At 46.4% G+C, this 22,449-nt stretch overlaps 1 long non-coding RNA gene across 4 annotated transcripts in view; it reads right to left on the bottom strand.

Moving 5' to 3' along the window:
• Positions 1–275: 275 nt before the first annotated feature.
• LOC146345125 (uncharacterized) overlaps positions 276–22,449 on the bottom strand; it is a 45,921-nt gene continuing 23,747 nt past the window's right edge. For all 4 annotated transcript variants that reach the window (XR_014792446.1, XR_014792449.1, XR_014792447.1 and 1 more), the window contains 3 exons: positions 10,135–10,265; positions 6,848–6,880; positions 276–3,577 (listed from right to left, as the gene is read on the bottom strand). This is a non-coding gene — a long non-coding RNA (uncharacterized LOC146345125). The remainder of the gene's footprint in view (positions 3,578–6,847; positions 6,881–10,134; positions 10,266–22,449) is intronic.

The raw sequence follows: 22,449 nt of genomic DNA, 5'->3' as shown, positions 1-22,449 counted from the left end.
TAGAGTATTATGGTGAAAAAAAAGGGGGAACGCAAATAGCGTAGTTGGCGCTATTTGCGTTCCTTTTTTATTCGCCGTTTTATCCTAGGGAAATATTTACATAGGCTAAAATGGCGAATAAAAAAGGAACGCAAATAGTGGCCACTAAGCTATTTGCGTTCCCCTTTTTTTCGCCGTAATAGTCTACGTAAATATTTACGTAGACTAAAACGGCAAAAAATAAGGAACGCAAATGGCGGCCGCCGTAGCTGCCGCCATTTGCGTACGCTGTTTTTTGTTGTTGTTGTTTTTACCCAGACGTAAGTCTTTATGTAGCCTATCACGTCTGGGTAAAAAAAAAAAGACCAGACTGCAAATGGCGGCCGCAGCAGCCGGTCGAAAGACCAGCCGCCGCTGCAGCCGCCAATGGAGCCGCCGCTGTCCGGAACATCCACCCCAGGTAAGTCTCATCCTGTGGGTGATCCATGGGGGGGGCAGGGGGCAGGCCATTCCTCCACGGATTTCAGGGGGGCGAATGCCAATGCATTTGGCCTCACTGAAATCCGTGGCGGAATTCTCCGCCATCCCTGCTTTGACTTGGATTCCTGCATTGAGCAGGGGATTGGACTCGATGCTCCAGGCCTCTTCCAACCCTACTATTCCATGATTCTGTGTAGGGATGTCCAAATCACTTACTTGTTCCAGTCGGGTCATCCGCTGGGGGGGGTAGCCGTGATAGGCTACGTAAATTCTTACGTAGCCTATCACGGCAGCCTGGAGGGGCAGCAATGGCGGCCGCAGCAGCCTGGCTGCGGCCGGCCAGCCGCCGCCGCCGCTGAATCCGCCGCTGCAACCACCGCCATCGATGAATCTGCCTCCGGAACCGCCGCTGCCGAATCCACCGCATCCACCGCAGGTAAGTGCCGTCCCAGGGGATTCCATGGGGGGGGGCAGGAGGCCATTCTGCCACGGATTCCGGGGGGCCAGATTCTACAGAATCCGGCCTCACTGGAATCCGTGGCGGAATTCTCCGCCATCCCTAATTCTGTGATTCTGTGGGTTTTGTGCTATAGAGTCCTGTGTTTCTGATACTACACCAGTCATTTAATGTAGTTCTAAACTATTCAAACAATAATTACAAATTTACTGAGTTTGCTTATAAAAGTTTTAAAATATAATGATAATTTTACGAGCAACCTAAGTTATACATAAAATAACTTTAGGAACAGAGAGGCTGCTTTATGTTCCTAAAGCAGCCCTCCCCAACCTGGTGCCCTCTGGATGTTTTGGACTACAATGCCCAGCATTCCTGACCATTGGCCATGCTGCCTGAGGCTGATGGGAGCTAAAGTCCAAAATATCTGGAGGGTACCAGGTTGGGGAAGGCTGTCTTAAAGCAACAAAGTGACTTTAGATCTGTGAAGTGCACTAACAAAAATTACTATTGCTTATTTTTCATTTTCCCCAAAATTTCTGTTTTTTCCTGGACAAAAACTGGAAAAAAGAGGTTTTTCCATGGCATCAAAATTTCTAGAAAATTTACATCTCTACCCCAGGCCCAGGACAGCTGAGCCCAGATCCTTAGAGACTGGCCATCTGGCTTGAGGGCTGCAACTTCCTCATCTTTAGGACACCAGAGCCAGCCAGAAATTACGGAGTGGTGATGGAGTAGTAGGATCCAGGGCAGAAAGCTGTCCCTTTAAGGCTCTGCACTCTTCAGCAAGGGCGCGGAGCCTGAGATGCATAGTCTGGCCAAAAAAGTATAAAAGGACTCTGTTGGGTATAAGCTCTTCCCTGCTCCCTCGTCTTTCTTCAGGGTCCTAAAGGAGCTGCCTCTGGCCACCCTTGGGGGCAGGGGGGTGGAGTCCTGAACTAAGAATATATCCTCTCTGTTCCTGCCTCTCCTCTCTCCTAGACTGAATCCTAAAATATTGTTCTCTAGTGTCTCCAGCACATGCCATTGTTTTTGGCATTTGGTTTGTTTTTAAAAAAATAAAAGGCCCATTCTGGCCTGTTCCGTTCCAGCTTTTACACCATCCCACTTGGGTGGCTGCATTCTGCACCAGCTGAAGTTTCTGAACCCTCTTCAAAGACAGCCCTACTCACAATGCATTAAAGTAACAGCACTGCTTTCCTCTCTTTTAGAGAGGCATGAGTGACCGTGCGACAACCATTACTCCAGTCTAGGAATGGACTGAAACAGCCACTCCCAATTAGCCCCCTGGAGATGGGCCAAAGCTCGTGGCAGACAACATGATTTGCAAACAGAAGGTCTCAGGTTCATCCCTGGCAACTCCAGTTGGACAGGGAAAGAGCCCCGTCTGAACGCCTTGAAGAGCCACAGCCAGTCAGTGTGGAGCAGCTGTAGGCAAACTGTTTTGGGCCCTGGGAATGTTTGGCAATTTAGGAAAATGTCTGGATACCACCAGGAAATGGCTGCAATGGGAGGTGGGGCGAAGGACAAGTAACCTGCCCCAAAGATTGAGTACAAGGCAGAGATGGGGTCTGAGTCCCAACAGACCAAACAACCCCTTTGAGCCCATAGTTTTCGGCACCAGTAGAAACCTATTTCACAGTAATCCCACCGGCCAGTAAGAACATGTGTTATTTGGGGTTTTGTTAAGTGGGAGGGGTCGGGCACCTTGGCAGGTGCCAAGAAAGGTGTCCAGGGGCACATTGGTGCCCCAGGATACCACATTACCTACCCCTGGGTAGAGAATACTAAGCTAGATGGAGTAACGATCTGACCATTTTCTATCTTCACCTGCCTATCATCACCCCCATTTACAGATGGTGAATTGGGGGCGGCCATTTCTGTGCTGTTTCAGGGGTCATGATGTGAAGCACCTTTGAGTGGGGGGGGGGCTTACAATGGTGGTGAGAGAGATACTTACCCCTTTCTTTCACTCCCTTTAAAAAAGCTTTTTAAAGCCACTGAGATGGTAGCGCTGTCCCCAGAGGCACTCTGGGAAGGAGGAATAGCAGTGGCAGCTGCCAGAGCTCTGCTTCTGCTGTGCCACCTTGGTTTCCCAAAAAAGGAAAGGGAAAGAAGGAAGGTAGGAAGCCCCTTCCCCACCCCAATGTGGTATGAATCAATCACTTCACAGAACCCTCCCCCTTTCTCTCTGTTTCAGAAAACCTTAACAAAGGAATCATTCTTGGATTTAAATGTGATGAAAACTATTTATCTGAATTACATCTTTTCTTTTAAGAATGTGATATAACAAATCACTCTCAGGGTACAACGGATGAAACTTAGCATAAAGAGAGTCCAAATTCCCTACAGTGCACACAAGCACTAAACTTTTCTCTTTAAAAAAACATGGTTAGACATTTGCAATAACCAATCAGGTAAAAATATCTAATGCAATGACATTTTACCTAGTGCTGTTGAAGACCAAAGTTCAAGTTCCTTTTGTATTTTATTTATGAGTTCAGACACCACTGCGTAGCGTTCAGAGCTTCTTTATAAGGGCAAAAGAAAAGATCAGACTTTCAGTTCTTTATCTTCATTCTCATTGTGTTCATCCAGCCACCAGTTGTGGCCATTATTTCTTAGGCTTCTTAAAAAGCAACTTCTCTCCTGGGCCAAGCGACGCTTAACAAAAGAAATGAAAAAAGATAATGCAAGGTCAAATGAAAGAATCGGATATGAGAAATGAATATCAAGAATAAAGATGAGGTTTGGTTTTTTGTTGCTTTTTTAACTCGGACAGGCTCTACTGCTTTGAGTTGGCCTTAACATATTGGATTCAGCCACTCCTTGTAGGGGGGAAATGGAGATGACTTGCAGGATCAGTAGATAGTAGGGATGTACCAAAGTCACTTACCGTTTCGCGGATCTGCTTCGCGCTGGGAGGGGAGGCGCTCCGTCCCTCCCCCCGGAATCCTCGATGGGGGGCAGGCGCTCCGTCCCTCCCCCCAGCATCCTGCCCGACCGGCTCTGCTCTGCGGGGATTCTGCGGAGCCGCCAGCCAGCTCCGCCAGCAGCCGGACATCCGCCCCCACCATCTGCGGAGCCGCCAGCCAGCTTCCGCTGCCGCAACTGCTGCCCCCACCACCGTACCTGCCGCCGCACCTGCCGCCCCCGCCCCCGCCACCACCCCTGCCGCCGCCCCCACTGCCACTGCCGCCACACCTTCTGCCGTCCCCGCCACACCTTCTGCCGCCGTTGCCGCACCACCGCCGCTGCCACACCCACAGCCGAAGCCGCCGCTGCATCCACCACATCTGCCCCAGGTAAGTGCTGTCCCAGGGGGTTCCGCAGGGTGGGCAGGGGGACAGGAGGCCGTTCCGCCACAGATTCCAGGGGGCCGAATGCCAGTGTATTCGGCCTCACTGGAATCCGTGACGGAATTCTCCGCCATCCCTAGTAGATAGGGAAAGAAATAGAGGTTCCCCTACCCACTGAGCATCCCCTACAAATATCACCACATCCCCAAGGGCCATTTTTCTCCAGAGGAGCTCACTTCTGGTTTGGAGAAAATATAAGGGAAAATATAAATGGTCTGGGTTGGCATTTACTGGGAAGTATCGAAATGGTGGAGTAGTGCCTCCACCCAAAGCTCCTGCTGTTGCATTTCTGGCTCCTCGGCCACTTTATTTGGGTTTTTACTGCCTGCTTGTGTGACCTTCTTCTTGCAAGACCTTAGGGCAGCTTCCTGGCATAACACAGCCACCTGCTCCCTACTCCTTACCTTCACCAACCACATATGGCTATCCCACAGTGAAGGAATAGCTTAATAATATTCAGGCCTTAGCTATTCACTTTCTCATCAGCTTTCTCCTAGGCCTTCTATAACACCACCCACCAACCAGCAGACCTTCTCCCTAACCAACCAACCAACCAACCACAGACTAATTTAACCCCTAACAGTCAATTCCTTAACTGTCATTGCTCAACCTCTCTTTTCACCTAGCTAGAATCCCCAGCCAATCAAAACTGAATTTACCTGATCCAGGCCCCATCTAAAACTATTACAAATGATCGTCTATCTTTCTCCCCAACCCTTTCAGATTGTCACCAACCAGCTACTACTAAAGCAAGCCTTCAGCACAGTAACAACACTAGGCTGCAGGCCTACACAGATACATTATAGCCTCTCAGAGGCCCCACAGAATATTTATAGAACATTATACCACATAAACAGTTATATACATGGCATTTCTTCACAAATGCCCAGATAAATCCACTACCTTGTATACTCAGATAGGGCTTCATGCCCTGTGAAGCACCCACTGCTGCATTTAGACAACAGCCATTTCAGTGGTGCTGCAATGCCCAACCACACAGGGAACACAGACAGTTGCCTGGCTCCCCCAGGAGACCTATGCATAGCACATGTGACCATAACATTGGAGCCAGTGATGTTTGATGTGTCACTCAGGACACAAGGAGCCCATTCATCGTAGTGCAAGTAAGCAATGTGATTGTTACAGTGTTGTATTTATTTATTTAATCTCTATACCACTCAATAGCTAAAGCTCTCTTTAAGCTCAATCGTTTAGCCTCCCAGTGGCCAAGCAAAGAGCTCAGGGCATTTTGCTATGGTTTTGTGGGGTCTTGAGCAAAGCATGTCTCACATCTAGGTAGCTCCCCGCCTTTCCTCTTTCCTTCAGTTCCTTTGTGTTTATTATTTTCCTCAGGTTAGTCAGGAACCCAGGAGAAGCAGTGCTTCATTGCCCTCCATTATTTTTGAACTGCGTTCTGCACCATGTGAGGTCCAAAGGTTCCTAATAACAGCTCAGTCTCCCATCAGTCACCCATCATCACCTATATAAACCTTGGCCTCTGTGGGACAGAAGACTACTGTGTACACTGTAGGCAGAGACCTCAATTGGGCATTAGGCTTGTGACCAGAAGCCCTGAGAAGCCAAGGTAGCCTGTGCTCTCGATGAATTTCCAAGTAACTGTGAACATCCCAGGAACTGAATCCTGTTGTGTTCCTCTTCTTCTGGAACAAGGTAAACAAACCCACTTTGCTTGTTTTTTTCTCTCCTGATAATGTTCAAAATCTGTCCAGTCTGCCCTTCCTATGGACCAACTGATGCTGTTAAAGCTTGAGTTTTCCTCATTGCAGTTAGGCCACCAAAGATCCACCTTGTCATTTCCCTAGCACCTTCCTTGCAACTTATTTAACAAAATGTATGCATCTTTACTCTTTCTATCACTGCTATTAAGAATAGCCTGATGATTGGTGTACTAACCAATAGTTTTCCTTCCAGTGGTGGTCAAATAAAGCTTGTGCACTTTAGAATTAAGTCTCTGAGGGTATTCTTCAGCTAATTTTCCCCATTTTAGTCTGGCACATTGTATAGTCTGCCACGCGGGACCTACACCTCTGCAAAAGATCCTAACATTTTGTGTTTCTCAGGTATATGTCTATAGATGCAAGTTCACACAAACGAAGACACAGAGAGCAGTCTGTGGTAACACAGAACATTTGAATTATTAAGCTTTCAGAGATGTAATTTCACAAATAGCTCTTTGTATGACATTTCTGTACTTTGCCAAAGTTTATATTTACAGAGCTTAATCATTAACAAGAGAACCTATAAAACTGAGCTCCTTACTTGAGTGTAAACATAGGAAGATGCGGAGACACCCTGCTACCTTTGTTGCTAATTTTAGCTTTGTTTGATTTTGTCTTCCTTCCCAGTGTGCCTGCCTTGGTCATCCTTCTCTGTCACTTGTATTTTGACTGCTACTTCCACAATCACCTTTTCTGTCTTTTGTCAGAAGAGAACAAACAGTCAGCAAAGCCACGTAAGGTAATCAAAGGCATTTCTACAGGAAGGGCTAACTCATAGAGTGACCTGTTTCCTGCTTCTGGCTACCAACTGGCAAAACAAACAAAAGGATACTCACCAGAGAATGAGCGGGTCACAGGAAGGGCAGCACCTAAAATAGAGAACCCTTGCATTAGTTCTCTCTAGGGATGTACAGATTTAGTAAAATCTGTTCCATCTGCATCTCATGGATTGTCAGGTGTCTTTCATTCCATCATCCACTCATTGATGGAATTGGAATCAGAATTTTTCCAGGTTCCCGAATTTGTGCAAAATTCACATTTGCACAAATTAGTGCTTGCGAAAATACATGAAACCACCCAAATGCACATATCCCCCCCCCCCATGTGCATTTTCATGCTTTAGCCTATGGGGGAATGCACATTTGGGGCTGTTAGAAAAAATAATACATATTTTTCTACAACTAAATTGACATAAATAAAATTCAGGAAAGTTAAAAAAGAAAAGAAAAAAGGTGCGCAAGTCCACAAAATCCATTCAACTCAGGAAAATCCAGTGTGCTGCAGAATCTGCAGGTTGGATTCACAGAAATCCAAACTCAATTGATTCCACTGTGGATTTCTCTGAGAGCCCTAGTTCTCCCACTCTATAAGCAGATGAGCCAACAGGTAACAGGTGCATCGGCATTGCAACAGAGTGGTGCCAGCATAACTAACTGATCTGAGATGCTGCACTGCACTGCTGCAACTCTGTGGGTGAACATTGGTAAAAGCCTCCATTGCTCTGTGGTCCCATCATGCACCACAGAGTTGGGAAGGAACAGCAAGACTGGAGAGGCCTGAGCATCTAACACTGGTGCAATCCTACACCTTCAATTTAGAAATTTAATTGCACTGTCAAGCAAGCGATTTTTAACTGATTCCCTTTTACTTGACTTACAGTTTTTCATCTGTATTTTACTACTTATTTTATAATGTTTATAATGCAAAGACTTTCATTTTCCTCTTTGGGACACTCCTATTAATAGCACAGTCTGCAACTTGCCGAATTTGCACAAGGGAGGAGAAAAAAGCTAGCAATTATGTTGACCTTTAGAGGGAAAAGATGCTCTCAAGTCATTTGAACTGCTTTGCTGTATTTCAGCAATATCTTATTTATCAGTTTTATTGAATTTGAGTTACTAATCTCATTATAATATTCAGTCTGGAGTCAAAATCAGATATGGTCTTTCTTTCCTTCTTTTCATTTTGCAGTTCCCAGAAAGATATTTTACTTTTTAAACTCTTCTGGAATGAATTCTCTCTGTGAAACATGCAACTCTTTCACATACAGTTTAATGTAGCCTGATTTCATTGTTGTTCAGTCGTTCAGTCGTGTCCGACTCTTCGTGACCCCATGGACCATAGCACGCCAGGCCTTCCTGTCCTGCGCTCTCTCCCGGAGCGTGCTCAAGTTCATATTCATTGCATCGGTGATGCTATCTAGCCATCTCATCCTCTGCCGTCCCCTTCTCCTTTAGCCTTCAGTCTTTCCCAGCATCAGGGTCTTTTCCAGAGAGTTTTCTCTTCGCATTAGGTGGCCAAAATATTGGAGCTTCAGCTTCAGTATCTGTCCTTCCAATGAGCACTCAGGGTTGATTTCCTTTAGGATTGACTGATTGGACCTCCTTGCAGTCCAGGGCACTCGTCAGAGTCTTCTCCAGCACCACAGTTCGAAAGCATCAATTCTTCGGCGCTCAGCCTTCCTTATAGTCCAGCTCTCACAGCCATACATTACTACTGGGAAAACCATAGCTTTGATTAGACGGACCTTTGTCGGCAAGGTGATGTCTCTGCTTCTTACTATGCTGTCTAGGTTTGCCATAGCTTTCCTCCCAAGGAGCAAGCGTCTTTTAATTTCATGGCTACAGTCATCGTCTGCAGTGATCTTGGAGCCCAAGAAAATAAAATCTGTCACAGCTTCCATTTCTTCCCCTTCTATACGCCAGGAGGTGATGGGGCCAGATGCCATGATCTTCATTTTTTTAATGTTGAGTTTCAAACCAGCTTTTGCACTCTCCTCTTTCACCCTCAACAAGAGGCTCTTTAGATCCTCTTCGCTTTCTGCCATTAAGGTGGTATCATCTGCGTATCGGAGGTTGTTGATAATTCTCCTGGCAATCTTAATTCCGACCTGTGATTCATCCAACCCGGCATTTCTCATGATGTACTCTGCATATAAGTTAAATAAGCAGCGTGACAATATGCAGCCTTGTCGTACTCCTTTCCCAATTTTGAACCAATCGCTTGTTCCATGTCTAGTTCTTACTGTTGCTTCTTGACCCTCATACAGGTTTCTCAGCAGACAGGTAAGGTGGTCTGGTATTCCCATCACTTTAAGAATTTGCCACAGTTTGTTGTGATCCACACAATCAAAGGCTTAGCGTAGTCAATGAAGCAGAAATAGACGTTTTTCTGGAATTCTCTTGCTTTCTCCATGATCCAGCGAACGTTGGCGATTTGATCTCTAGTTCCTCTGCCTCTTCGAAACCCAGCTTGTACTTCCGGTAGTTCTAGGTTCGCATACTGCTGAAGCCTAGCTTGTAGGATTTTGAGCATCACCTTGCTGGCATGTGAAATGAGCGCAATTGTTCGAACACTCTTTGGCGTTGCCCTTCTTTGGAACTGGAATGTAAACTGACCTTTTCCAGTCTTGCGGCCACTGCTGAGTGTTCCAAATTTGTTGGCATATTGAGTGCAGCACTTTTAACAGCATCATCTTTTAGGATTTTAAATAGCTCAGCTGGAATACTGTCATCTCCGTTAGCTTTGTTGTTACTAATGCTTCCTAAGGCCCACTTGACTTCACTCTTGAGGATGTCCGGCTCAAGTTCCGTGACCGCACTATCATGGCTATCAGGGACATTCAGATCTTTCCTGTATAGTTCTTCTGTGTATTCTTGCCACCTCTTCTTAATCTCATCTGCTTCTATGAGGTCCCTGCCTTCTTTGTCCTTTATCATGCCCGTCTTTGCACAAAATGTTCCCTTGAGATCTCTGATTTTCTTGAAGAGAGCTCTAGTCTTTCCCATTGTTTTCCTCGATTTCTTTGCATTGTTCATTTAAGAAGGCCTTCTTGTCTCTCCTTGCTATTCTCTGGAACTCTGCATTCAATTGGATATATCTTCCCCTTTCTCCCTTGCTTTTCGCTTCCCTTCTTTCCTGAGCTACTTGTAAAGCCTCCTCAGACAGCCACTTGGCTTTCTTGCATTTCTTTTTCTTTGGGATGGATTTTGTTGCTGCCTCCTGAACAATGTTACGGACCTCCATCCATAGTTCCTCAGGCACTCTGTCTATCAGGTCTAATCCCTTAAATCTATTCCTCACCTCCACTGTATATTCATAAGGGATATGATTTAGGTCATACCTGAATGGTTTAGTGGTTTTCCCGACGTTCTTCAATTTCAGCCGAAATTTTGCAAGAAGCAGCTCGTGATCTGAGCCACAGTCAGCTCCAGGTCTTTTTTTACTGACTGTATAGAGCTTCTCCATCTTTGGCTGCAAAGGACATAATCAATCTGATTTCGATACCCTAAAACTTGTTTAACTATATTTTAATATATTTCATAATTTTCTGTGGAGCAGAATATTATAATTATTATTTTAAAATACAGTTTATCAATAGTAGCAGCATATTCAGTCACAGCCTGCTTATCCCATACAAAGACTGGCCTGGTTTGCACATAACGCTAACCTCTGTTATGGGTTGTTGAACTCTAGATTGTTGTGATATTATGACTCGAAGCCAACATGGATTTGTCAAGAACAAATCCTGCCAGACGAATCTGATCTCATTTTTTGATCAAGTAACCTCCTTTGTGGACCGTGGGAATGCTGTAGACATCATATACCTCGACTTCAGCAAAGCTTTCGACAAAGTGCCCCAAAATATCCTGATGAGCAAACTAGCTCAAAGTGGGCTAGACGAAACAACGATCTGGTGGATCCACAGTTGGCTACAGAATCGGACTCAAAGAGTGCTTATCAATGGGATCTTCTCAAACTGGGGAGAGGTAACGAGTGGGGTACCACAGGGCTCAATCCTAGGCCCAGTGCTCTTCAACATTTTTATTAATGACTTGGAGGAGGAGGTGCAGGGAATGCTGATCAAATTTGCAGATGACACCAAACTGGGCGGGATAGCTAATACTTTGGAAGACAGAAACAAAATTCAAAGTGATCTTGATAGACTGGAGTATTGGGCAGAAAACAACAGAATGACATTTAATAGGGATAAATGCCAAGTTCTGCACCTAGCAAAAAGAAACCAAATGCACAGTTACAAGATGGGGGATACGTGGCTCAACAACACTACAAGCGAGAAGGATCTTGGAATTGTTGTCGATCACAAGCTGAATATGAGCCAACAATGTGATGTGGCTGCAAAAAAGGCCAATGCTCTTTTGGGCTGCATTCATAGAAGCATAGCTTCCAAATCCCAGGAAGTACTAGTTCCCCTCTACTCAGCACTGGTTAGGACTCATCTGGAGTACTGTGTCCAGTTCTGGGCACCACACTTTAAGAAGGATGCAGACAAACTGGAGAGGGTTCAGAGGAGGGCAACAAAGATGATCAGGGGACTGGAAACAAAGCCCTATGAGGAGAGACTGAAAGAACTGGGCATGTTTAGCCTTGAGAAGAGAAGACTGAGGGGAGATATGATAGCGCTCTTCAAGGACTTGAAAGGTTGTCACAGAGAGGAAGGATCTCTTCTCGATCATCCCAGAGTGCAGGACCCGGAATAATGGGCTCAAGTTACAGGAAGCCAGATTCCGGCTGAACATTGGGAAAAACATCCTGACTGTTAGAGCAATGTGACAATGGAAGCCATTACCTAGGGAGGTAGTGGGGACTCCCACACTGGAGGCGTTCAAGACGAGGCTGGACAGCCATCTGTCAGGGATGCTCTGACTTGGTTTCCTGCATTGAGCAGGGGGTTGGACTCAATGGCCTTGTAGGCCCCTTCCTTGTAGGCCCAGCCAGTAAAGATTTGCTTCTTGGTAAATGCATTTAGGATTATACAACACATCTTACGGATTTCAGTAGGAGAGTTAAACACATGAGACCTAAGCATATTGAACCTTGGCTGGATCATGACCAGCTTTTTTTCTTTCTTTTTTTTTTTTTGCATGTGAAGCTGTTAAACTAATGCTGCAAACGCTTTCTAGGGAGCTTCTGAGTAAACAAGGATAAGATTGTGCTGCATGGCTGTTCTCTTAAGGGCTTACTTTAAACCAAACGTAAGATCTGGCTGTGGATTATGTTGTGATAAACAAAATACTAGATTGAACACACATGTGATGATCTAGTATTATTTATAACCTTTGTAAAAGTACTGAATAACAAATGGGATAATTGACTCCCCTTTATCTGCAATTTGAAGGACTAAATATAAACTGTCATTTTCATCTCAGTGTGGTGGTGGTGGTGGTGGTGGTGGTGGTGGTGAGAATCATATTTGGAAGAGACTTCCTTTCCAGGCTGCCTTAGATGGTTTATCTCAGTGCAATTTACACAGCTGGACTGGTCTACAGGTGGCTCAAAATGCATTAGAGAAAGTGACTTGGCTTCTGCAAGGGTGGAAAGACACAGGAAGTCTCACTGGGATTCAGGTTGTGCCAGGCATTAACACAGTTGACTGGAGAGCAGGTGCCTGCAAGTATAAATTTCATGCTAACATATTCATTAGAGCTCCCTTGCTTCTGTCTTCCTGGAATTGTAAAGTGCTGCTGGTATCACCCTAAGCAAGCCTGTGCAAGGACACATGGCTTTTCTCAGAAAAGAAAGAAAAATGAACCCCAGAAGAACAGGAAAAGAAAAGAAACAGTTCCATATTCCTCATCCCATTCTTTTCACCTTTGTAGAACATTGCTTTAGGCCGAGACTTTCAAACACTGCTTAATAAGTTAATTAGGTATGCAAACGTGATTAAGTTTGGAGACAAAAAGCTTTGGAATATCTCAGTCTCAATTAATGTATTTATAAGAACTCAGAAGATGTGACTGTATTACACGAACTAGCCTATCTCTTAGAATACCAATTTATAAACCCAGCACCTCCTAGGCTTAAGCAACATATAAACATTCAGAAACTTCCATACTTCCTGTAAGTGTTTTTAGGTTTATATATGTTTGATTTTAATTTGGTTTTTTATATTAATAAATAAACATATTTCATAAATGTGCTGAATAAAACAAAGGCAGGAGATACCTATACTTCAAGCACGGTGGCTGGAAAAGCTAGAACTGTTGCCTGAAGTATGTTTTTTTCCCCTGTGAGCTACACAAGAGAGCACCATAAATCTTCCTGTTGACGTAGTTTAGCGTATACTACCTTCTCTGCCAAAATATTCACACACAATTAAATATCCAAGGGAAGGCAGGAAAGAGACATGGTCTACCACATTAAACCAGTCTGAATATATGCTGAAGTGGACCTCTTAAATGGAGTGATTTGAACTGGGGGGGGGGGGAGCTGACAACTTAAAAATTCATGTTATGCCTTTGGACATATGAAGTCACCTTAACCTGAGTCAGACCACTGATGCAACAAACCTGGTCCTGTCTACCTCGGCAGCTTGTAGTTCTCCAACGTCTCAAGCAGAGGGCTTCCCCATTCCTTCTACCTAAAGGCCAAATTGTATATTATTGTTAATGCACTAGCATTCAGCTGCCCCTTTACTTTTTACTTACTAAGTGTACAGGCCCCTGATCTGGATTGGGACCAGTGTGCTTGGGGAGGTTTAACACACACACCCTCCCAGCTGCTTCCCTCCTGATATTCACACACAGGGCTGGTGTCAATGGCAGATATGGTTGGGTGCCTACTGAAGTGAAGACCAACACTCCAGCAGGAGCCCACTGACAAGAAACGCCTGGAGTTGCTCCTCATCTTCACCACTGCAACTTGCTTGTTCACCTGCCTCTAGTTCTGGCCCAGACAGCAGTGGTGGTGATCAGGAGATGCTGAAGATGACCTGCCTGTCAAGTAAGCAAGCGATAGCTATGATGAGAAAGAGGATGAGGAGCAACAGAAGCTGGTGTCAATGGTGGTGAGGAAGTAGATTCACCAAGCGCGGGGGCCCATGAGAGTCTCTTGCCCAAGGGCCCTTAAAACCTGGAGCTGGCACTGCAGGTGGGAGAGAGGAGAGATGGATCGAAGGGCTAACGAAGGGAACCGGAGGTAGAAGGCATGGTGGCCACATCTCTCCCTTCATCAGGGATTTTAAATCCACAGCCCAGTGGCAGAGTACATTCTTGACAAGCACAGGGCCCAAGGTATGATAATTTGATTAAGGAAGGGTGCAATCCTATGCATATTTAGACAGAATAAAGTCCTACTGGCTGGGGAATGCTGGGAGCTGTAGGACTTTTTTCTGTCTAAACATGCATCAGATGGTGCCTCAAATTAATTAACAGTACAATCATATACAAGTCTGCTCAGAGGTTAGTCCCATTCAGTTCACACGCTTTCTTGACAGGCAGAGAACCAGTGAGCAAGTAGATAGTGGCATCTACCGCTCCTCCTTCTCTCCACCTCTGTTGTCTGGGCTCTAGCAAGAGTCAGGTAAACAAGCAGGTTGCAATGGTGAAGAGGAGAGGCAACTCCAGGGGGCTTTAGTCAGTGGACCCCTGCTGAGGAGTGGGCCCTTGGCAGGTGCCCGGCCATGCCCATCCTTGACGCCAGCCCAGCCCACCTGCATAGCAAGCATGGCTCCCAGTGTGCCACACAGTGGCTGAGGGAGGAGAGCAGATTAAAGGACCATGAAGGCTGAAATAAGCAGTGACAGCAAGATGACATTATCCAGTTAGGGGCTGGGGATCACTCTTGCCAATGAACCCCATAATGCAACTAGAAATGCATGAAAACATATTGGCAATCCTTCCACCTGTGCGCATGGGCCTCTTTAGTTCCCCTACTGTAGCTCCCTTCTCTAAAACTGTTCATATATCTATCTCAGCACTGAGAATTCCGGCAGAAAGCAATAAACCAAATCCCAGAATTTAAGTTCATGTACTGACATTTTGCACTCATGCATTTGCCAAAGACAGAAATGCCTGCACACCAAACATTTTCTCATAACATACAGTCATATTTAATGTAGGTATGAGGATAATTTCTCACTTTAAATGGAGGAATAATCTTAATAAAATAAATACATAATTGATGCTTCACGCTTGGAATGAGTGAGAACTGGATAGCAGAACACTGACTTCTGTAATAGCCAAAATCCCCATGAAATATTTTTCATATGTCACATATGCGAAAAGCAATCCAATCTTTCATGTCATCTGCTCTGAATTATACATGCAATTGTGGTAAAATCTATACCAGATCACATGTTATTCCTTACGATTATGGTTCAAGCGTTATTAAAACTTTTAAGCACTTTCAGTTGGCAGATTTATGAAGTCCTTCGTTTGTATAGACCACATTCTACGAGCACGGAGCTCACACTGCTTAGCCATTCTCCTGGCACAAAGAAACCCTGAAGGATTATATAATTGGACCCTTACTTGAAAATCTCTTCCGGGTACCTTAAGACAGGAACAATAAACTGTATTCTAGAGGATGCTGTTTTCAAAAAATTATACATTCCTCAAAGAGGACGCACGTCTGTTTGAAGGCATCTTCATTTGGCGGGCTATCTGGTCTGGGTCCAGTTTAAAGGTAAAGAACTATAGGGAGGAACAGCAGTAGGGGCCTTGAACTTACCCATCAACAGGTAGCTTCTGGCCAACAGAGTGAGCAGGCCCTGCCTGGTCACAGTCTTCCACACTATGGTAAGATGTCTTGTATTTGGTGGAGGCTGGTGGCTCCGATGTCAGTGGGGCAGTGAATCCTTGGATAGTTCCTTCAGAGTTCTGACTGTTTCTGACTAGGGATGTACAGATTGTGTAAAACCTATTCCGCCTGTGTTTCGTCGAGTGTCAGGCACTTTTCATTCCACAGTCCACCCATCGACGGAATCGATTTTTTTTTTTAGTTCTGATAAACTAAATCACACAAAAGCACAAATTCCCCCCAAATGTGCAAAATCCCCCCAAAATGCACATTTTCATGCTTCAGCCTATGGGGAGCTGCACATTTTTGGCTGGGTTTTTTATTTTCTGCATTTTTTTTGACAACAAAATTTGTGCAAAATCAGGAAAGTTAGAAAAATGGTCCGCAAGTTGGAGGACGCTGCCCCACAGGGGAAACGCCAGTCTGCTGCAGAATCTGTCAGTCGGATTCATCAAAATCCATACTCATTTGGTTCCGTTGCTGATTTCTCCGCTATCTCCAGTTCTGAGTGAAACCGGGAGCAGATTTATCACCCCACTGATATCAGAGCCACCATCCTCCATTGATTGAATTACTATTTAAATCAGTGGTGCAGAACCTGCAGCCCATGGGCCTAATCCAGCCTTCCAGCCTCCCCAATCTGGTTTGAGGAGCCTCTGGGGTTCTCCAGGGGGTGGGGCATGGCCTCCAAGCCCCATCCCCTGGAGGAATCACCCTTGGAGGTAGCCCCCACTGTTATCTCCAGTCTGAAATTGGGGATAACAGTGCAGGATGTCAGCTGCGGGGGACTCTACTAGTGCAGGGAAGAGCAGTTTTTCTTCCAGTATTAGCAGAGCCACTTTGTGTAGCACCGACATGGGGACTTGAGGCACCGCGTGAAACTTGGGGCTTTGCAAGCATAGGGAAGAGCAGCTGCTGTTCCCCATGCCAGCAGAGCCTCTTTCTCCAGGCTTCTCTCAGCATGGAGAACACCTAACATGGGGGAAGGGCAAGGCCAGATGATGTCAGCAGGCACGGCTATGCCCACTGGCCATCCAGTGTAAGGACTGGGCCCAGCATCTCTGCAGAAGCATGTTGAGAGAGCATGGGAACAGAGTCTGATGAGGGAGAGGGCGAAGTGGTGGGGGAGTTACCAAGGTTTTAGAAGATAGAACAGGGAGACAGTGGAAGAGAGGAATCTTTCCAGATGCCAGTTATCCAGTTGGTTCAAAGCCAAACAGAACCTGCTCCATCTGTGAGAATACAAGATGGGGAGGGAGGTGTTGGGAGTGATGGATGCCAGAATCAGACATTGGGTCAAGAGGGAGGAGCAACTTCAGGAAGCATTCTACAAGGTTGTCCCATCAAAACAGGTCCCAGGGGAAGAACCTCCCTGAGGGCAGGACTAGAAAAGGCACTCAGGTTTTATACTGTTGGCTGGCACCAATTTTGTTGCAACTCTCCTAGCAATAGTGCATCCATCAAAGGGATCATTGTAGGGATGCATGGACTCACCCGTGCCGGCTGAGCATGGGTGCCCATCAAGTGCACAAGCCGGGCGAGCCCCTGGACGGCTCGGCAAGTGGTCTGGGAGTGCCCCGCAGCTTCTCACTCCTCCATGTGAGCTGCCAGTTTTGTGGAACATCAGGCTCTGTCTTTTTTGTATATCTAATGCTGCACACAAGGGTGGCCATAAAGGACAATTTCTGCAACACTGGAGTTGTAGAGGGCCCCTTTTAGGGATGTACAAAAGTCACTTACCTTTTCGACGGGGTAATTCGCGGTGGGGGGAGGAGCTCCGCACCTCCCCCCGAAATCCTAACCCAGCCAGCTCCACTCCACGGAGATTCTGCAGAGCCACCAGCCGGGGCTGCCCGCAGCCGGACATCCGGCCGCTGGGCAGCCTGCAGCCAAAAAAAAAAATAACAGCGTACACAAATGGCAGCGGCTACGGTGGCCGCCATTTGCGTTCCCTTTTTTTCACTGTTTTAGCCTATGTAAATAATTTCGTAAGCTATTACAGCAAAAAAAAGGGGGGGAACACAAATAGCGTAGTGGGCGCCATTTGCATTCCTTTTTTTTCACCGTTTTAGCCTACGTAAAAATTTACGTAAGCTATTACACTGGGGGGGAAAGGAACGCAAATAGCGCCCACTATGCTATTTGCGTTCCCCTTTTTTTTCGCCGTAATAGCTTACGTAAATATTTACGTAGGCTAAAACAGCGAAAAAAAAGGGAATGCAAATGGCGGCCGCCATAGCTGCCACCATTTGCGTATGCTGTTTTTTTTTTTTAGCTTGCCGTGATAGGCTACGTAAATACTTATGTAGCCTATCACGGCCTCCGCAGGGACACAAATGGCATCCCTGCATTAGCCGTGATAGGCTACGTAATTATTTACTTAGCCTATCACAGCTATGATGAGGAAGCGAATGGCAGCCGCAGCATGGCCGCCATTTGCAAGTCAGCACGGACGGCAGCAGGTAAGTGCTCCGTTTCATGCACCTTTCATGGGGGGGGTGCGGGGGCTTTGTTCCACCACAGATTTCGGGGGGCCGAATGCACTGGCATTCGGCCTCACCGAGATCCATGGTGGAATTCTCTGACATCACTAGCCCCTTTATGCCTCTAAAGTTGCAGAAACAGCCCTTTGCAACCACCATTGTGTGCAACAGTAGATATACAAAAAAGACAGAGCCCCATCTTCCGCAAAACTGGTAGCTCACATGGAGGAGTGGGAGGCTGCAGGGCACTCCCAGACCACACAGCGCTCAACAAGCATGCCCGCAAGCACCCACAGCTCAGTGAGCAGGTCCGTGGGAGCGTGGAGGAGTCCACCAGACTCCCAGGCCCAGTCAGGCACTTGCAACATCCCTAGATCTTCGGGTAGTCTATGTAGTATTGTGCAAAGCTGACTAGAGATCTTGGCTCTATATTGCTGGAGGCTGAGAAAGTCTGCAACCTGAAGCTATGTTGATCTGCTCGTTCGCATAATAAAGGCTATTTTCTAAGAGACTGTCTTCTCTGACTACAAACACACCACATGGCTTGGCACTCAACATCTGTCTCATGGAGGGTCTGGTAGGGTTCATTCCAGACCCCACCAGAAAAAGATTCTGCACCACTGATCGAAATTATAGCAGTTATTTATAGAGTTGCATCTATACACATAAATTAGCACATGCAAATTTTATGCAAATCTATGTCCTTTTTTTGTTATGTATTTCCTCTTTTTTGGTTATGCATAAGTAGCCAGCCTAACTCTGAAGGATGCAAACTTGATGTGACTGGGGGAGCCATACTTGTCTGCTCATGCGTCTGTCTCATTCATGTATAAAGTGTGTGCCTTGAGGGGCAGGGCGAGGAGATCTTAATTTTAACATCAAGCATGCGTCTATTAAAAAACAACGACATGGTATGTTCATATTTGTCAAGGAAAGACTATAACAGTCATTGCAATTAGCTCCAGAGCAAAATCTATCAGGGCCCTCCTAGAGTTCCTTTTACGAGAAACTGAAGACACTCTTGTTTTTGTGTAACTTTTAATTGCTGCCTATTTTTAATGTTAATGCACACACTTTTTATCACTGCTTTTGGTTCATTTGTATTTTGTTATGAGAACATAAGAGCCCTGCTGAATCAGCGCAAAGGCCTCTCTAGGCCAGCGTTCTGTTCGCATAATGGCCAACCAGCTGCCCATGAGAAGCCCACAGGCAGGACATGAGTGCAACAGCGCCCTCCCGCTCAAGTTTCCCAACAACTGGTGTACAGAGGCATACTGCCTCTCATACTGGAGGTAGCATATATCCACCAGGACTAGTAGTTATTGATAGCCTTATCCTCCATAATGTTTGCATTGATTCTCTTGTATGCTGTTGCTGTAAGCCTCTGGGTATGAAGGCAGAAGAATAGAGTAGACATATATTGCTACTGCCACTACTAGAAGACTGGGATCTTTTTCTTTTTTTTTACATCTCTTGGAATATCTTAATAAAAGCTATATCAATGAAGGCTAACATTTTATTTCTGTAAGCTGCTTCATACTGTAAGCTGAATACGTGAACTGATGCATCTGTTTTTTTTCTTTTAAATAAAAAACAGAAGGATGTGTTAATGAGTAAGGGGAACTGAGCCTGCCCACCTACCTTACCTCCCTGTGTGGTTACCTCAGGCACTTTTCTTCCCATCCCAGCTCAGTTCCAGTACTTGAGCCAGGCGTGGTGAGGGGCTGAGCTCCTCTCCCCCATGTGGTCCTTTTGAAAATAAAATTAGACCTCAGTGCCTGCTTTACATGTGAATGGGAAAGACATGGAAACAAGAAAATCAACGCACATCTACTTTGGTCCTCAGATCAGACCCCCACAGGGCTTGCCTATTGGCCATGTCAGCTAAACAGGCACCATAAAACACAGCCCAGAATCCTCAGCAACATGGAGAGATTCTGTGGCAGATGCACAAACAGCTACAGTCTTACTTGCTGGGAGATGAATTGCACTGAACTCTATGAAATTTTGTTCTGTGAATTTATTCTACAGACTGTGTATCATACTACTGATATCTTAAGAAACCCCCCCCCCCCAAAAGGAGGATACTGTGAGCCCAACAATTATTACAGGAGGATACTGTGGACTCAGGGAGGATACTGGAGGATTTTGTGAAAAGAAGGATACTGTGAAAAGGAGGATACTTTTCCTTTTACTGTGATACTTTTGAAAAGGAGGATGCTTTTGAAAAGGATTCTTTTGAAAAGGAAGGAGGAGGATAGGATACTTTTCAAAAGGAGGATGATACTTTTGAAAAAGAGGAGGATAGGATACTTTTGAAAAGAAGGATACTTTCCTTTTTGCTGTGAAAAAGAGGATACTGGAGGATACTGTGAAAAGGAGGATTCTGCCAACCCAACAACTATTACATACCCCCCTGCAAAAACAGAAGCGTTCACAAGTTCAGTGGGGGGGTAGGCTATAAAGAGCTGCATATGGGGGGAAAAAATAAACTGATAGGAATAGTTAGAGTACCATTCCTTAAGGCAGAGGCAGGAAACATGTGGCCCTCCAGATGTTGTTGGAATGCAAACCCGTCAGCCCTGGCCTGCATAGCCAATGGTGACAGATGATAGCAGTCCTCCAACTTCTGGAGGGCTTCATGTTCCCCATCCCTACTTTAAGGCATTCACTGTGAGCCTGCTTCCCAGTTCTGAAGAAAACTTGGGCTCATTTAGGACTGCAAAAAAAAGATGAAGCCATTACTTCTAGAACTGGAGAAAGAATGATTCCTTGGAATTCTGGAGGAAATTATTACACCTAGAAACTGATAATATATTGATTAGGACTGAGTACCATTTGTTGCTTGTCCACGTCCACAAAGGAGACTTCACACATCTATCACTCATGATTAAGACGTAATTCCCAAATGGCCAAATGGCCTGCCATTAGGGATGTACGAATCCCTTACCTTGTTCTGTTGTGGGGCTTCCGCAGTGGGGGGGAGGCACTCCGTCCCTCCCCCCGGAATCCGACCCAGCCGACTCCGCTCCATGATTCCAAAAAAATTAATTGTTTTGTTTGTTTGTTTTATTTTGTTGGGGGGGATTTTGTTGTGTTTTTAGGGGTGGGTAGCCTGCCTGATAGGCGGGAGCGAGGGGGCATGTGTCCACCTGATGGAGGCAGTGGGGGGAGTGTTGGGGGCCAGAACATACCGAGGCTGGGCGGCAGGCGCTGGCGGAGCGCTAGGGGCAGGCCATGCCAGCTAAGGGGAACAAGGGAGAGATGTGTAGTATCTGTCCCCTGCTCCGGGCCTGTCCAGAGCCAAAGGATGGCTGGGGGAGGCGTGACCCCATCTTCTGGCCTTCGTTTGCTGCTCTGCAATGCCAGGTCTGTTACCCAGAAAACCTCCCTCATCCATGACATGATCCTGGATGAGGGTGCAGACCTGGCATGTATTACAGAGACCTGGCTGGCCGAGGCTGCTGCTCCAACCCTTGCAGCCATGTGTCCAGCTGGATTTTCGTATGCACAGCAGCCGAGGGCTGGGGATCGGGGAGGGGGAGTGGCTGTTATCTACCGAGAGTCCTTGGTCTTCACCAGACCCCCTCTCCGGGAGACCAAGGTTGTTGAGTGCATGTACTGGAGGTTGGGCCCGAAGGGCAGTCTGGGGATTCTGCTCGTGTACCGTCCACCCCGCTGCACGACTGACTACCTGGCCGAGGTGCTTGAGGTGGTCTCTGATGTGCGTGTACAGTCCCCTAACTTACTGGTCTTGGGGGACTTCAATGTACATTCGGAGGCCATCCTCACAGGAGCACCTCGGGACTTCATGGAGACCATGGCCTCCTGGGAGCTGCACCATATTCTAACTGGGCCCACCCATGTAGCCGGTCATGCACTAGACCTTGTGTTTGTTTCTGGAGAAGCGGGGAGTGATCTGGAAGTCGGGGGTATATCCACCACCCCCTTGTCATGGTCAGATCACTATCTGGTGATGTTGGACTTCTCGGTTCCACAACCCCTCCGCAGGGGTGGAGGACCCAGTAAAATGGTCCGCCCCAGGCGTCTTATGGATCCAAATGGATTCCTGAACGCGCTTGGGGATTCTCTGGGGCATGCCAACGGCCACTCGGTCGAGACCCTGGTGGGTGGCTGGAATGCCGCAATCACTGGGGCATTAGATCGGGTGGCTCCGAAACGCCCTCTCCCCCTGAACAGGGCTCGGACTGCACCATGGTTCAATCCGCGGTTACAAGCTCTGAAAGAGGAGGTGAGACGGCTAGAGCGCCGGTGGCGGAAGTCTCGCTCCAAAGATGATCAGACACGGGCTAGAGCTATATCTTCAGCCTATCACGTGGCGGTGAAGGCAGCAAAAAAGGAATATTATGCTGCCTCCATCGCGTCTGCAGAGTGCTGTCCCAGGAGGCTGTTCC

The sequence above is a fragment of the Heloderma suspectum genome, chromosome 5 (genome assembly GCF_057233095.1).
Source record: "Heloderma suspectum isolate Gila_16-S chromosome 5, 16-S_ref, whole genome shotgun sequence".
Classification (NCBI taxonomy): domain Eukaryota; kingdom Metazoa; phylum Chordata; class Lepidosauria; order Squamata; family Helodermatidae; genus Heloderma; species Heloderma suspectum.
This window is presented reverse-complemented; position numbering and strand designations above follow the sequence as displayed.